Raw genomic sequence first — 19,062 nt, forward strand, 5'->3', positions numbered from 1 at the left:
TGTGCGTTACAGGGAAGACATCCTCCTCCCTTCCTGCAGGCTCATCCTGACATGACCCTCCAGCATGACAATGCCACCAGCCATACTGCTCGTTCTGTGTGTGATTTCCTGCAAGACAGGAATGTCAGTGTTCTGCCATGGCCAGCGAAGAGCCCGGATCTCAATCCCATTGAGCACGTCTGGGACCTGTTGGATCGGAGGGTGAGGGCTAGGCCCATTCCCCCCAGAAATGTCTGGGAACTTGCAGGTGCCTTGGTGGAAGAGTGGGGTAACATCTCACAGCAAGAAACTGGCAAATCTGGTGCAGTCCATGAGGAGGAGATGCACTGCAGTACTTAATGCAGCTGGTGGCCACACCAGATACTGACTGTTACTTTGGATTTTGACCCCCCCTTTGTTCAGGGACACATTATTCCATTTCTGTTAGTCACATGTCTGTGGAACTTGTTCAGTTTATGTCTCAGTTGTTGAATCTTGTTATGTTCATACAAATATTTACAAATGTTAAGTTTGCTGAAAATAAACGCAGTTGACAGTGAGAGGATGTTTCTTTTTTTGCTGAGTTTATGTCTTTCGCCTCGGCCTCATTGAAGTAAAAGTTTTAGTACAAATTGAGGTTAGTGATAGCTGTTCTGATGTCCAGAAGCTCTTTTTGGTCATAGGAAATAATGGCGGAAACATCATGTACAAAAAAATTATGTACAAAAAAAAATACACAAAATAGCACAATTGGTCTGTAAAACGGCTGCTATTCCCTCTAGCGCCATCATACGTTTTGTATGGTTATATAAGACAGAAGGGTACTTAAGGCAAAAATGAAGTAGGGTGGTTGGTCAGGTTGGATGGGTAGGCGTATAACACAAATGTCTAGCATGTGTGTTTGAATCTCATTATAGACAACTTTAGCATTTTAGCAACTTAACATTTTAGCTAACATTACTTTTTACCTACTTTGCAACTACTTTACATCTTAGCTAACCCTAACTCTAACCTTAACCCTAACCTCTAACACTAACCCCTAGCCTAGCTAATGTTAGCAACCTAGCTAACAGTACCGTTAGCCACCTATCCACCACAAATTGGAATTCGTAACATGTCATACATTTAGCAATTCATAACATATTGTAGAAATTGCAATTTGTAACATATCATACGAATTGTAATTCGTAGCATATCATACCAAATGGAAGATGGACATTCACAAATTAATACATACCATACGAAACGTAACATATCCTTCTAATTGGAGTGTCCCGGATTTACATTTACATCTACACCCGAGTCCAGGTTGCAGCATTAGGTCTGAAGACAGCCTGCTCAAACGTAATTTCCCAGTGCAGTAGCTAGGTAACAGTGAACACTATCACAACCAAGTGTCATTTCAACAGAACCAGTCCACAGGAGGTCTTGTAAAATAATGGTCAAATATGATGCCACTAGCCTTCAGTGGGCAAGAGTACGACGTGTATTTTGGGGTATTATTAGTTACAGTTTAATTTCAAATATGACATTTGGACTAGTGAGAAAAGCAAGAAAGGTAGAGTTTCAAATCCAAAACTATCTAGCGAGTTGAGTTGAGAGCAAGACAGCAGCACGAGCTTTGGCCTTTGTATGGGAAATGCGGTGGATAAATTGTAACAATAATTGGTTTACAAATGATACACCGAAGACAGCTTGATACAGTTGTTACAGATACTGTTCAGGCTCACATACCGTTGATGAATGCCAAACTTTTTCATGCCGTCTCCCACGTGTGTCATCACTTATGGAGAAACGAGACGTTGGCGGGGATAAAGATTTTGACTATTTCTTTGGTCAACATTACGTGATAGTCACCTTCCAATTGGACAAAGTGGAGTGGTCTTTGTTGATAGCAGTCAGCTCAGCCACACCAAGAGAAGACAGGAATATGAACATAATTTGCACATATTATCAGTTCATGCATAACTGAGTTCTCACAAACTACCAATACGTTAAAGTAAAACTTGCAGAAGCAAATATACTTCTAACATGCTCACTAACATGATACAACATTGTAGCTTATAAACTGTAGGCTACCCTAACCTTTTCCACATTTTATTTTCAATAGATTTTTTAGAAGTGTGTTCTTGTAAAAAACAATAAACACTGAGTGTATAAAACATTAGGAACACCTGCTCTATCCATGACATAGAATGATCAGGTGAAACTAGGATCCCTTATTGATGTCACCTGTTAAATCGACTTCATTCAGTGTAAATGAAGGGGAGGAGATTTTTAAGCTTTGAGACAATTGAGACATGGATTGTGTGTGTTTGCCATTAAGAGTGGTCTTTGAACGTGGTATGGTAGTAGGTGCCAAAGCTGCTGGGTTTTTCATGCTCAACAGTTTCCCGTGTGTATCAAGAATGGTCCATCACCCAAAGGACATCCAGCCAACTTGACACAATCTGATTCTGAGAGCCATATCAGATCACATTTGGAAAATATGGAGCCAAACACGTGAGTGAGCTTAGGACTGGGAAATTCCTCTAGAGCAAATGAGGAGAGAATCATACAACTAGAGTGATTATGCACATAGATCTGTATCACTCCCTCTCCACCCATCTGTTTTGCAAAGGTCTGAGTTATGTCTGCACAGTCAGGCAGGCAGACTGCACACTGACTAAACTCAGCAAGAGGCACACTAGACCATTACGACAAGATTCAGAAATTGAATAGCCTACAGTATGTGTGTCTATATATGTGGGTTGTTTTGCAGATTGCAGTGTATACAGTCCCTGTAAAATTATACATACTGTCATGACTTGACTTTAACATTAATCTGAAGAATGTTATTTATCTAATTAACTATGTTTAATTGTTACCCAATTAAATTAATCATGTAACAATTAACTCATTAGGATCTGGGGCACCACAAGAGCAGTTCTTTAAAGAGTTACCACCTCCTGAATTAAACTCTAAAAGGTTTTTTACCTATCTGTAGCGCTCGTCTTCCTCCTCTTCTGAGGAGGAGTAGTAGGAAGGATCGGAGGACCAATGCGCAGCGTGGTAAGTGTCGATATTTGAATAAAGAAATAGAACACTAAACAAAAACAACAAAGTGAACGAACGAAACCGAAACCGTCCCGTATGCTGAAAACACAGACACAGGAACAATCACCCACCAACCACAATGACAAACAGGCTACCTAAATATGGCTCCCAATCAGAGACAACGACTGACACCTGCCTCTGATTGAGAACCATATCAGGCCAAACACATAGAAACAGACAAACTAGACATACAACATAGAATGCCCACTCACATCACACCCTGACCAAACAAAACATAGAAACATACAAAGCAAACTATGGTCAGGGCGTGACATTATCACATCTATAAACAGTCAATTTATCATTAATCATAACCTAGTATCATATCCCCATTCTGAATAGTTGTAACCTCCTTTCATCTGCAAAAAACGAGCTTTACTTATGATTCAGTACTACACAAATTGGTTTAATTATTTATTTACTAGCTAATTAAATGAGAACACAGGATAAACCTACACACTCTGCACCGGTTATTGACTGGAGACGTAATACGCTGAAAACAGATCCCTAATGGAATGACAACAACATGGATGCTTGTTAAAGAAGAGATGGAGAGAGAGAGAGACAGAGACACTTAAAACTTGTTATGGATCAAATCCCTTCAGCGGGATCGATTTGACAACATCTTGTGAAATGGCAGAGCGCCAAATTCAAATTAAATTACTATAAATATTAAACTTTCATGAAATCACACATGCAATACACCAAATTAAAGCTACACTTGTTGTTAACCTTTCTAGGACACACGTTCCGCTAGCGGAACCCCTGACAACATTCCGCTGGAAAGGCAGCGCAGGAAATTCAAAATTATTTTTTTGAAATATATAACTTTCACACGTTAACAAGTCCAATACAACAAATGAAAGATAAACATCTTGGTAATCTACCCATCGTGTCCGATTTAAAAAATGCTTTACAGCGAAAACACAACATATGATTATGTTAGATCACCGCCAAGTCCAAAAAACACACAGCCATTTTCCCAGCCAAGGAGTCACAAAAAGCAGAAATAGAGATAAAATGAATCACTAACCTTTGATGATCTTCATCAGATGACACTCATAGGACATCATGTTACACAATACATGTATGTTTTGTTCGATAATGTGCATATTTATATCCAAACATCTCAGTTTACATCGGCGCCATGTTCAGAAATGCCTCCAAAATATCCGGGGAAATTGCAGAGAGCCACATCAAATAACAAAAATACTCATCATAAACTTTGATGAAAGATACATGTTTGACATAGAATTAAAGATACACTTGTTCTTAATGCAACCGCTGTGTCAGATTTCAAAAAAACTTTACGGAAAAAGCAAACCATGCAATAATCTGAGACGGCGCTCAGATAGAAACAACATTTCTCCGCCAAGTTGAAGTCAACAGAAATACGAAATGACATGATAAATATTCCCTTACCTTTGATGATCTTCATCAGAATGCACTCCCAGGAATCCTAGTTCCACAATAAATTGTTGTTTTGTTCGATAATGTCCATTATTTATGTCCAAGTAGCTACTTTTGTTAGCACGTTTAGTACGCATATCCAAAACGCTCGTGCAGGTCCAGGCGAACTTCGGACGAAAACTTCAAAAAGTTATATTACAGGTCGAATAAACTTGTCAAACTAAGTATAGAATCAATCTTTAGGATGTTGTTATCATAAATATTCAATAACGTTCCAACCGGAGAATTCCTTTGTGTCCATAGAAGTAATGGAATGCAAGTCGATATCATGTGGAATGCGCATGACCAGGACCTGGCACTCTGCCAGACCACTGACTCAAACAGCTCCCATCCGGCTCAACATCACAGTAGAAGCTTCATTCAACGTTCTACAGACTGTTGACATCTAGTGGAAGGCGTAGGAAGTGCAAACAGATCCATATCCCACTGGGATTTCAATAGGCGATGAGTTGAATATCGACCAGCCTCAGAATTCTCACTTTCTGGTTGGATTTTTTCTCAGGTTTTTGCCTGCCATATGAGTTCTGTTATACTCACAGACATCATTCAAACAGTTTTAGAAATTTCAGAGTATTTTATATCCAATAGTAATAATAATATGCATATATTAGCATCTGGGACAGAGTAGGAGGCAGTTCACCCTGGGAACGCTATTAATCCAAAGTGAAAATGCTGCCCCCTATCCCTAAAAAGTTAATCCAGCCACAGTGTCAGATTTCAAAAAGGCTTTACGGAGAAAGCAAAACATGCTATTATCTGAGGACAGCACCCCATCAAACAAAGACAGACAATCATAATTCAACCCGCCAGGCGCGACACAAAACTCAGAAATAAAGATGTAATTCATGCCTTACCTTTGTTGAGCTTCTTCTGTTGGCACTCCAATATGTCCCATAAACATCACAAATGGTCCTTTTGTTTGATTAATTCCGTCGTTATATATCCAAAATGTCCATTTATTTGGCGCGTTTTATCCAGAAAAACACCAGTTCCAACTCGCGCTACATGACTACAAAATATCTCCTAAATTACCTGTAATCTTTGTCCAAACAACTTTCCTAATACAACTTTAGGTATTTTTTAACGTAAATAATAGATCAAATTTAAGACAGGATAAACTGTGTTCAATACAGGAGGAAAACAAAAAAAGCACGTTCCAGAGCGCGCGCACCAAAACATTAGAGTGCACCTGGAGTGACACAGGAAAATAACAAGGCTACTTCTTCATTTCTCTAAAGAAAAACATCAACCAATTTCTAAAGACTGTTGACATCTAGTGGAAGCTATAGGAACTGCAAGCATATTTCTATTGAAATGACCTTGCCATAGAAAACCAATGGAAAACAGATTGACCTAAAAAAAAATCCCTGAATGGATTGTGCTCGGGGTTTCGCCTGCCAAATCAGTTCTGTTATACTCACAGACTTTATTCAAACAGTTTTAGAAACTTTGGAGTGTTTTCTATCCAAATCCACCTAATTATATGCATATCCTAGCATCTGGGCCTGAGCAGGCAGTTTACTTTGGGCACACTTTTCATCCGGACGTGAAAATAGCACCCCCAAGCCATAAGAAGTTTTAACAGTGCCACATTCAGAAGCTACTCTCACCTACAATAACCATATACTTCGCACACGAACTGCCGCCTGCTTTGAGCAAGAAATCATGAATGTATTTACGTGAAATGCCTGGGTTCACCGGGGATCACTCGGTGAACGGTGCAGCCTTGTAAAGGGTGTTTGACCTTTTCACGGCACGCTTGTAAGGCTTTGATTGTCCGAAATGGTTCCAACAACTCTTCTACTGTTGTCCTTCTTCGTAGTTGTCCGGTATCCGTTGACTTGTCGTGTAGTCCTGAACAAAACTACAGAGTTGATTTTCCTTCCATTCGCTCTTGAAGATACTTCTTTGAAGATAGGCTAGCCAGCCATATCGATGGTTCCCCAGTGGGGAGATGAGAGTAGCGTAATACAACGGTTTGAGCAAAGTAATAGGATGGTCCTAATTAAATTCGCCTTTGAAGATACTTTACTTCGGACAGCTAATCAGCCATACCAGTGATTGTCCGGGAGGTGGTTTTATCATCTCCACCTCGTGTTGAGATTCAAAGTTCAAACCATTTTAAACGTGTAACTGCCACTTCACGCTTTTTCTGGTTCAATGTGTTAATTTTGTAACCCATCATTTATACCTTTTGCTCGAAAGGGGCGGTACCGGCAGACTGGCCCACTCCCTTACCTCACTCCGGGGCGGTGATTACTCACTGTGCAAAGTTATGGAAAACAATTATCTCTTATAACTTATCAAATCACATCCCACTCTTAACAAAAACACTTTCATAATTTTGATCTGACCTATTTGGATTCTCGTGGTCAGTCATGACAATACTGATATTGCAAAATAGGGAGGAGCCTAAACTAGTCACGTGACTGTATTTCATTTTTTATATATATATTTTATTTAAAACCTTTTCTCAATAGGGGGTGCTGTTTTCACTTTGTAAAAATTTCGTTCCCAAATTAAACTGCCTCGTACTCAATTCTTGTACAATATGCATATTATTATTACTATTGGATAGAAAACACTCTCTAGTTTCTAAAACCGTTTGAATTATATCTGTGAGTAAAACAGAACTCAAGTTGGAGCAATTTTCCTGTGAGGAAGTGAGAAATCTGAAATCAGGCAGGCTGTTCTGAGGTCAGTTTATTAATTTGCATGTCTTCTATTGGTCGAGATGCACTGCATACGCCTTCCCCTAGATGTCAGCAAATAGTGAGAATTGGAATGGAGTTGCTAGGCAGATCTGAGGCCATATAAATGGGCTTGGAACATGTGGTGCTGTCTTTTCTTCATTCGCCATGACGCAAGACAGACCTCAGGATTGCGTTCTGGGAAGCTCCCGTTATAGGCCTTAGATATATCTGGCTCTGATTTTATTCGATATAGGTGTTAAAGACATCATAATGTTGTTATTTTAAACCGAGTTATATCAGTTTATATCAGTATATTGCGATTTTCGGTATTTTATTTGTGCTGCGTTATGGTGAGTTGGACACGTCTTCGCCACATGGCTAATGTTTACTGCTAATTCCAAAGTTGAAGGCGACAATCTACAACCGAGCAACGATTCCTCTGGACAAAGGACAACTTGCCCAAGATTCTGATGGGAGCTCATCAAAAAGTAAGAAGTATTTATGATGTTAATTCGTTGTTCTGTTGAAAAATGTAAAACTACTGTTCCGCCATTAATTTCGGTGCGGTCTCGCTTTAACGCACACTGTATGTCGTAGTAACGTTAATTTAAAAAATCTAACACAGCGGTTGCATTAAGAACTAATGTATCTTTCATTTGCTGTCCAACCTGTATTTTTTAGTCAAGTTTATGATTAGTTACTGATTAGATTAGGTGCCTCTCCCAAGATTTCTCCCAACATATTGTTGGCAGCTTGGCTACTATTCTCATTGTATAACCACGATTTGTGCCGCTAAATATGCACATTTTCGAACAAACTCTATATGTATTGTGTAATATGATGTTATAGGACTGTCATCTGAAGAAGTTTGAGAAGGTTAGTGAAAAAATGTATATCTTTTGCTGGTTTATTCGTTATCGCTATTGTTGGCTTGAATCAATGCTGTTGTGTGGTTGGCTATTGTAGTAAGCTAATATAATGCTATATTGTGTTTTCGCTGTAAAACACTTAAAAAATCTGAAATATTGGCTGGATTCACAAGATCTTTGTCTTTCATTTGCTGTACGCTGTGTATTTTTCATAAATGTTTTATGATGAGTATTTAGGTAATTCACGTTGGTCTCTGTAGTTATTCTAGTTGCTTTGGTGAGAGTTGTGATGGTGGCTGCAATGTAAAACTATGATTTATACCTGAAATATGCACATTTTTCTAACAAAACATATGCTATACAATAAATATGTTATCAGACTGTCATCTGATGAAGTTGTTTCTTGGTTAGTGACTATTTATATCTTGTGTCTTTTGCTATCGTGGTTAGCTAATAGAAATACATATTGTGTCTTCCCTGTAAAACATTTTAAAAATCAGAAATGATGGCTGGATTCACAAGATGTGTGTCTTTCATCTGGTGTCTTGGACTTGTGATTTAATGATATTTAGATGCTAGTATTTACTTGTGACGCTATGCTAGGCTATGCTAGTCAGCTTTTTTACTGATGGGGGTGCTCCCGGATCCGGGATTGTGATGAAGTAGAAGTTAACTAGGCAAGTTATGTGTGTACTGTATCCATGTGTGTGCACTGTATGTGTGTATGTGTATCATTAGTGTGCGTGCGCGTGCGTGTGTGTGTGCATGTGCGTGTGTGTCAAGGGAGATTTGAGAGAGGAAATGTTCCAGATGTTGAAACTACAAAGAATGAGTGAGAGCAGAGAAGGGGAAGGGGGGGACAGAAGAGAGAGAGAGAGAACAGAAAGAGAACAGGGGAAGTTGGTTTGTTTTCAGCAATGTTCCAACACGTGCAGAATGGACCTCTACAGTGATGTGTATTCATGGAGCCAAGGGAAGCCAGGCTCTCCCCCAAAAATTCCAAAATTAAATATAAAATCTTTAGTCTCTCTGTGTTTCATAATTTTCATTCAACTCGCAAGAGGCTGAATATATCTCACTGGAGAAAGCATCCGAGCAAGTGAAACAGCGCGCCTCTGTCTAAGAATGTGTAGCATATCTATCTGATGTTGTCTGCTCAGAAAGAATATGACATTGTTGCCGCCTGTAGCATTGAATGCAAGGGAAGCCATAAATTCATACATTGTGCCCCTTGCCTGAGAGAATGGAAGTTCAATATGTAGCTAGATGTAATAGGTTAATGTTAACTAGCTGACCTGGCACATCGTTGCCCATGAAAGGAAGTTAGGCTAGGGAGCAAGCATTTTAGCAGGTTAGCCTAGGACAACAAAAACTAAAAGCGTGTAATATATAACAGAGTCATGAAAAAGAGGAAGATGACATTGGCGTTTCTGAGTTTCTGAGTGTTTTTTTCTACTTGCACAAACACACGCACACACACACACACACACACACACACACACACACACACACACACACACACACACACACACACACACACACACACACACACACACACACACACACACACACACAAACCAGTGCCATGGACAGCCATATCATATTAAGCTTACGTTGATTGGACTAAATTGTTTTTGGTATCTTAGTTGTCCCTGTATTAGACTAATAAGCACAGGTGATTTGATGATGTTGAAATATTGAAGTTGAAATGGTGCTGGAATAGTGGAAGCAGTTCCTGTTTTCTTTGCGACTTGCGTTAGCTCTCCGTGGTTCTAAATCAATAGTTGTTTATTAGTCCGAAAATGGCGGAAACATTAACTTGCTTGACCATGCTGTAGTAGGTCATGTAACTGTTTGTTTGTGGACTTCACTGTACAGATGTTGCTCTCGAGTTTTGTGATGAAACAAAGGTGTGGTTGGATTTATTCTGCCACTGTGTCTTCTTATTGTCTCAGCCTTAGGCTTACATATCACGGTGGGAAGGGATATGACTAACAGGTTATAGAGCAAACAACGCAATTATCACAACACATGGGTTGTAATATGGCTTTTTTTCAGCTACTGGACCTCTAGAGAGAATTTGACAATAGATCCTGATAATTAGGACAGCAGCACTACTGGCAATTAGTGCCTTTAGCAGAGGACACGGCTGTCAGAGGGCTAACATTGTCCAATGCTACCAGCGCAACACACAGGGATGCACAAACAATCCACAGAACACTTGTAGGTAAGCATTTCACTGTAAGGTTTCACCTGTTGTATTGGGCGCATGTGACTAATAAAATTTGATTTGATTTGTGTTTAGTGAGTCCATCAAATCAGAAGCAGTAGAGATGCCAGAGATGTTCTCTTGATGAGTGCGTGAATTGGACCATCTTCCTGTCCTGCTAAGCATCCAAAATGTAACTAGTACTTTGGGTGTCGGGGAAAATGTATGGAGTAAAAAGTACAATATTTTCTTCAGGAATGTAGTCAAGTAGAAGTTGTCAAATATATAAATAGTACAGATACCCCCAAAAACTACTTAAGTAGCACTTCAAAGTATTTTTACTGAAGTACTTTACACCACCGTTCAGAACCAAGTCCTTGCTATTTACAGAAAATCTTTTGGTATTTCTCCAGTAGGTTTCCTCAAGGAGAAACTCCCCCTTCAGTAAATACTACAGTCAACAAAAACACTACAGTAAATACTACATTAAAGTCTGCAAAAAGCACTACAGTGAATACTATAGTATTTTCTCACGTGGGTCTCTCTCTCCCAGATTCAAATTCTCTTCTGCAATGGCATCGGAATGCTAAGTAGAATTTTTCAGAAGCAGTAACCAATTCAACAGACATTAACGTATCGGCCTATGTATTTGATGTGTTTTTGTATCTGCCTGTCTGTTTTCTATGGTCATTCATTTCTCTCTCTCTCTCTCTCTCTCTCTCTCTCGTGTGTGTGTGTGTGTCCCTGGCTGAGGGAGATGTTGTCTCTGTGTAAACACATCCCAGAGCCACTGAGTACATATCATTAGGTTTACATAAACACACCGTGGGACCAGGAAGTTGAGCAGGCTTCACCAGACTCGTTGCCTAGCTCACCTCACCTGCTATTTACCAAACCTCTCATCTGTAGCCTGTAGACGCACAGTCACACACACACACACTAAATGTCACCTCACAAAGCCACTGTGACATGTTCACACACTCTAATTATTCTGGCCTTCTCAGAAATTACACCTCATCCTTGTGTCAGTGAAAACCCATGCATGAATCAGCATAGTGCAATATGGAGGTGTGGTGTGGTTGACGGTGGGACAGCTGTTTAAGATGGGCTAGCTGCCATAGCCTCTATATACTCTATGTCACTGTTACTGTTTGGTTTTTGACACCAGTTATTATCTGTCATCTAGGACTTATGGAGTGGTCACTATAGTCATATGGCCTCCCCACAGAGATTTAGGGGGGCTATAAGAGTTAGACTTTCTGCTGATGTACACACACATGTACACACACATACACACATATACTTCACACACTTCTCCCTCTCCACGCCCTGTTCTGTTCCGTCTTCATTCCCCAGCAGACCACGTCCTGTTCTGTGCCGTCTTCATTCCCCAGCAGACCACGTCCTGTTCTGTGCCGTCTTCATTCCCCAGCAGACCACGTCCTGTTCTGTGCCGTCTTCATTCCCCAGCAGACCACGTCCTGTTCTGTTCCGTCTTCATTCCCCAGCAGACCACGTCCTGTTCTGTTCCGTCTTCATTCCCCAGCAGACCACGTCCTGTTCTGTTCCGTCTTCATTCCCCAGCAGACCACGTCCTGTTCTGTGCCGTCTTCATTCCCCAGTAGACCACGTCCTGTTCTGTTCCGTCTTCATTCCCCAGTAGACCACGCCCTGTTCTGTGCCGTCTTCATTCCCCAGTAGACCACGCCCTGTTCTGTGCCGTCTTCATTTCCCAGCAGACCACGTCCTGTTCTGTTCCGTCTTCATTCCCCAAGAGCTACAGGAGCTATGATATGATCTTAAGGTCACAGCAATAGTAACCCGTGGAGATGTCCAACAGCAGCCTCTAGTGCCTGAGCCCACGTAAAGTTCCTTTCCCATGTTATAAATACATGCAGTTTCCAACACAAGGGTCAATGGACAGACAGGAACATTTTTAAGGAAAATGTTGCACCCTGTTGCTCATGCTCCCTGACACATACCACATTCGTGAAAGAATGGCGCCGGAGGGGATGGTTGCTGTTTTACTGGCTTCTAAACAACTATTTTGTGTTTTTTCGCATTGTTTGTAACTTATTTTGTACATAATGTTGCTGCTACCGTCTCTTATGACCGAAAAGAGCTTCTGGATATCAGAACAGTGATTGCTCACCTCAAACTGGACCAATATTTTTTCTTTAATGAGTCCGAGCGGGACACTAATCCGGACGCTTATAAGAAATATCGCTATGCCCTCAGACGAACCATCAAACAGGCAAAGCGTCAATACAGGATAAAGATTGAATCCTACTACACCGGCACTGACGCTTGTCGGATGTGGCAGGGCTTGCAAATTATTACGGACTACAAAAGGAAACCCAGCCGCGAGCTGCCCAGGAACGCGAGCCTACCAGATGGGCTAAATACCTTTTATGCTCCCTTCGAGGCAAGCAACACTGAAGCATTCATGAGAGCACCAGCTGTTCTGGACGACTGTGTGATCACACTCTCCGTAGCCGATGTGAGCAAGACCTTTAAACAGGTCAACATTTACAAGGCCGCGGGGCCAGATGGCTTACCAGGACGTATACTCAGAGAATGCGCGGACCAACTGGCAAGTGTCTTCACTGACGTTTTCAACCTCTCCTCTCTCACTTTACCCCTACCTACATGTACAAATTACCTCGACTAACCTGTACCCCCGCACATTGTCTCGGTATTTAGCCACGTTATTGTTATTTTATTGTGTTACTTTTTTTTAAACTTTAGTTTATTTAGTAAATCATTTTTTAACTATATTTCTTGAACTGCATTGTTGGTTAAGGGCTTGTAAGTAAGCATTTAAGTAAGCATTTACACCTGTTGTATTCGGCGCATGTGAAAAATAAAAATAACATTTGATTTGACATATTGGTATTGGAAGTCCCTCTGAAGGAAAATTACAACCACCAAGTCATGCCACATAGCATCTCACATTACACCTCCCTACATCAACAACACAACGCCATCACATCATCAAAGGAAGGTTGATGAAGGACTCACATGGGCTAGTAATGATGTGAGCCGCTGTTATCAAACGAACATTCAGAACTGATTCTTGTCACAGGCCCCACTCCTCATAAAATGACATCTGTGTTTAAAGTGTTGCATGTCTGTGATAAAAGGCCTGCCAATCAAACAAATCCCTTGGTTGAGTAGCTAAAGGGGTTTTGGCATTTTCCCAAATATCTCTATACCTTGTAAATCGCCACAACAAAATGCAATCAAAGCTGCTTCTGCTGTAGTGATGGCGCTCATTTAGGAATCCTTTGAACTAAGATTATTATCCCAACCCCCCCAGTACCCCTCCCCACTGCAACACAGTTCAGAGAGTACATTTCACAGGGCTCATCTGAGTTTCTCAGTAATGATACTGTTCATCTTATGCTGTACTAACCCTGACTCTCTCTACCCAGTTAACCAGGGGTGTCAAACAAATTTTGCCCCGGGGGCCGTATTTGGCCTGCAACAAGGTCCGGAGGGCCACAATGAAAATGTGTTATATTTTCTGTCCATCAAAATGTTCAAATACGTTTTGATACTCTCTGACTGTCTAGCTTTCATTTGGTTAATTATTAGCGAGCTGGACATAGTATGTAAGTTGCTCCATTATCATTTCTACAGTTTCCATTTGGTTTTAGTCATTTTTAAGTACATTGAGTTTGTTTCCCCCACCAAAAAATGTTTGTACATTTTTTTTATACAAAAACATATATATTTTTTTTAATTATTTACTTAAACCACCCGCGGGCCGGATTGGACCCCCATGTGGGACACAGTGGAAAGTTATTTTGCAGCAGGTTGTGGAGGGACAAAGCACTAAGATATGCACGACATTGTGTACTGAGAACTGCTGTTAGCTTAACTTAGCCATAAAGTGACCGAAGGCCACACCAAGTCTAAAGGTACAGATAATTGAGAGGAATTAATTAATTGAGAGGAATATGAAAGGTTGACGCCTAGTGCAATGCACTGACTGATACTCATCAAACAGAATAAATCTAAAATGTGCCATCACTCTACGTATGTGACCTTTGAACACACACACACACACACACACACACACACACACACACACACACACACACACACACACACACACACACACACACACACACACACACACACACACACACACACACACACACACACACACACACACACACACACTGTCCATTGAGCGAGAAGTCTCAAAGATGTCAGTGTGGGAAAATTTGACTTGGTGCCATTTAAAAAAAAATACCCTTCAACCCCCCTCTCTCTCTCCCTCTCAACCCACCCTTTCCACAACAACATGTTGAGAGAACTTCCAGGAATCTCGTTTTTTTGTCTCTCCATAAAATAACTTGTTGTACATCTGGCGTGTGATTGGCTAAAGTGACAGCTCAACTCTGCAGAGTTCACAAGCAGTGCACATACACTGTACCTGTGTTTGGGTGAGAGCTAAGACACCTAACTAAATAATTGCTTGATGTAGGCTAAGTTAGTTGTTTACTGTCTAGCTCTGCAGCATCTTAACATAGACCTCCTTTAGATGTTGTTGTTGTTGTTGTCAATGTTTTTGTATTATGTGTTTAGTCATGGCACCAGAAAATGTCACCTTTATAGTTCCTGGAAGCATAGTCAGCCTGTCGTGGTGTGGGTGTCTAGACCTGGTTTTGTGCAGCAGTCCTTGTGTCACCAGAAAGCAAGACTTGCTTTTGTGTGTTTGTCATCAGGGAGTGGGTGAAATATCTGTTTACAGGCTGCAGAGTGCTCTTGCTGCACTCACAGGACCTGCCCTAGCCACATAAGTAGCCTCTGTGAGTTGGGGTCTCAATTTACTGTTGATAGTTAGAATAGTAGACTACACAAAGTGCAATTTGGTCAGCAGTTTTTCTCTCATTATGTCTGTCACTGACAGTCTCTCAAATAAATCCAGTATGTCAGCTAAAAATGATTAGATTGGTAAATTATTCTAGCCAGCTATCTAAACTTGTAGTAATCATGGTGGAATACCGACCAGGCATGCAGGGCACATGCCCAGGGGCCATGACCACCAGGGATCCCACATTGATTTTGTTAGTCACTCTCACGCATATATCATATTACCATGGCATAACTCATGGTAAAAGTGTAGATTTACAGGAAAATAATTTTAAACCTGCAAAAATATCTCTCCACCCTCTAATCGTGAAATGTAAGATTAATAAAGTTAACATTCAGTTAATAGTAATTAAGACAATGCTTAGCAGATTGATTGTGTTTTCCTTTTCTGTAATACACATGATTTCCAGTGTTCTGTGTGGCACTCATTTATGTACATGTTGATGGTCACTAGACTTGATACTGAATGTTATGGATTGTTGTCATATCTGTTGATAAGGATTGACGCCAGACTGGCGATACAAGGACCAAGGACACTGGTTGTTATTGTTTTCTGTGACACTGTGATTCTGTAGCAGTTGATGTTGTGACTTCCTACAAGCCTCTCGGCAGGTGTTTTACAAAACATTCCCACTCGGCACAGACGTCAGTTCAACGTTTAGTTTTGATTTACATTTGGTTGATTTGTCACTAACGTGAATTCAACAAAAATGTCACCATGTCATTGGATTTAGGTTAAAAGTTGGGTGAAAAAAATACAAAATTCCCTTTCCTTCATGACTTTTTCATATCCAATCAGTTTTCCACCTTGATTCAACGTCATTACACCAGTTTTTGCCCAGTGGGTTGGTGCTGTTAGATTAGAATATAAGGGCCTGCTTAGGCGAGTTAGACATGTTCTGTGCTCTAATGCTGGATGTTGTCTCCCTGTGGCAACTTGTATTAAACCATAGTGGTTTTGATTGACTTTATCTGTGACTGCTCTTCTCTTTTATTCACCTTGGAAATCCCTACTACACACTCCTTGGCAAAATAGGTAACATTTCAGGAAATCAGCTGTAAAACTGCTCTCTTCCCCATGGCAAAATCTGTAGACTTACTTAAAAGCTGCTCAAAAGGGGGGCCACTAGAATGTTTTGCGCGCGAGGTGGGGGGCCTATAAAAGGCTAGGGCTGGCCCTGTGTGTGTGTGAGTGTGGGCTGTTGTCTGAGAGTAGGCTCTAGTTTGCGAGTAAAGATGTGGAATGTCTAGAGTATTGGATAGGAGATACATCACAGAGGTTATGTGTGCATGGCTGTGTGTCTATCTCTATCTTCCCCTCTCTCCTGTCTAGGAACGTGATTAGCTGATACAGCTTAAACCATTTGACCTACAGAAACCTCTCCAACTGCGAGCCAGAAGTTGCCTCTCAGCTCAGCTCTGAGGCGTCAGCCATCCTGTTTCCTCTCCTGCTCAAGTACAAGGGTGACTTTACAGTACGTGATTTGTTTAGCCTTGTTAGTACAATAGGCTCAACACGAGTTCATTCTACCAGATGCATGATAAAGGAAGTGTATTCAGATATAGGGTTTATGAGGAGGTGGGCCTATTAAGGGCGTCTGCTGAAGGAAACGAATGGTTCATCCTGTCCTCGCCACCCGCTTCGCTGATTTAGCCACTCAGACCATTGTGTGACATTTAAATCCACTCGGAACATCTCTACACTACTTGACATTTAACAAATGGCTCTGTAGGAATGCAAATACAGGGAGGTTCCAAGAGTGCTTACATAATTCAACAGAATACGTAAGCACTGGTTCAAAGTTGAAGCAAGTGACACTGAATTTACAGCTGTGCTGATAAGGCCTTATCTATCCCTGCTATCTCAGGGCTTTCACACTCAAACTGTCATAGCATTAGTGTATCCCCTCTGATCTCTCTAAGCCCCTCTCCCTGCCCACAGCATGATGCGTACAGTAGCTCCACCACAGTTGCAGGTCAGGAGCTGAGTCTGCACTGAGTCAGCAGGCCGGCGGCATTACTAGTGTTTCTGATGATGGTGGTAGGAGTTGAATACTGGGATTGTACAGTACAGTCTAGCTACTGTAAACACCATTTCAATAGGATGTGTTATTCGCCAAACAAATGTTACATAGTGCACTAGGCTGTTTAAACAAAAACAAACATTTAAACAAAAACAAAAACTATAAGTCTGACATATGGCTGAATTCAGCTCGCTGATGTCCTTCGAATGGTGTGTATTATACTAAACCACCTAGTTCCATAAGCGTGTTTATTATGTGCCGTACTAAACCACCTAGTTCCATAAGCGTGTATATTATGTGCCGTACTAAACCACCTAGTTCCATAAGCGTGTATATTATGTGCCGTACTAAACCACCTAGTTCCATAAGCGTGTATATTATGTGCCGTACTAAACCACCTAGTTCCATAAGCGTGTATATTATGTGCCGTACTAAACCACCTAGTTCCATAAGCGTGTATATTATGTGCCGTACTAAACCACCTAGTTCCATAAGCGTGTATATTATGTGCCGTACTAAACCACCTAGTTCCATAAGCGTGTATATTATGTGCCGTACTAAACCACCTAGTTCCATAAGCGTGTATATTATGTGCCGTACTAAACCACCTAGTTCCATAAGCGTGTATATTATGTGCCGTACTAAACCACCTAGTTCCATAAGCGTGTTTATTATGTGCCGTACTAAACCACCTAGTTCCATAAGCGTGTATATTATGTGCCGTACTAAACCACCTAGTTCCATAAGCGTGTTTATTATGTGCCGTACTAAACCACCTAGTTCCATAAGCGTGTATATTATGTGCCGTACTAAACCACCTAGTTCCATAAGCGTGTTTATTATGTGCCGTACTAAACCACCTAGTTCCATAAGCGTGTATATTATGTGCCGTACTAAACCACCTAGTTCCATAAGCGTGTATATTATGTGCCGTACTAAACCACCTAGTTCCATAAGCGTGTATATTATGTGCCGTACTAAACCACCTAGTTCCATAAGCGTGCCTGCAAAATGTTCATTGGCTCAGGGAGGCTCATGTGATTTCAACAGCTATAGACAGACTTCCGTGTGAGGTAGAGTGAACTGCGAGGTACCATACCATTAAACGTGTCTCGCTCGGGGCAACCCAAAGACCCATTTAGTCTCTGTAGGACTAGACATCAGCCCCCCAAACCTCTTAAAATGTAAAATATGATATGGACACAACAACAGCAAAAACACAACAAAAAGAAGCAGCTGGGCCTCCCAAGTTGTATGTTGTATTGTTTGTCCAAACAGAGGGGCCAATGCTACAGTCAAATTCATGGAACTAGTACCTCAATATCTTTTTCCCCCTTTTTTATTATTACTCATAATTTCATAATACATTTAAACAGTATAAGACACATAATCCTTGATGTCATGTGATGAACCCTGTGTTAGAAACAATATTTGCAAAGGATTCAAATGGTGAAAAGCCTTATTCATTCACATTAATAATTTATAGAATTTTTTATTTGAATGTATGATGAGCCTTTGCAATGCCAATTCAGTACGTCTCACACACACAAATATGAACCAGTCCACTGTATTCTACATCTCTATAGCTTTCTGTGGATATAAGTGTTTACCAGTCTATTCTTCATGGCCCCCTCTATACTGTCTTTTATTCGGGCATAGCTAATATAGTCAAAAAAACGCTACAAGGCTGCCAGCTCAAGAGAATGGACAGATATGGCTTCTTCATCAACTTCTTCTTCATTGGTATCATGGCGATTACACATTTTGTTTGTGCATACCGCCACCTACTGTGCGGCAGTATGTGTTCAATCACATTACATTTTGTGATACAAAACCAA

The sequence above is a fragment of the Salvelinus namaycush genome, chromosome 2 (assembly GCF_016432855.1).
Source record: "Salvelinus namaycush isolate Seneca chromosome 2, SaNama_1.0, whole genome shotgun sequence".
Classification (NCBI taxonomy): Eukaryota; Metazoa; Chordata; class Actinopteri; order Salmoniformes; family Salmonidae; genus Salvelinus; species Salvelinus namaycush.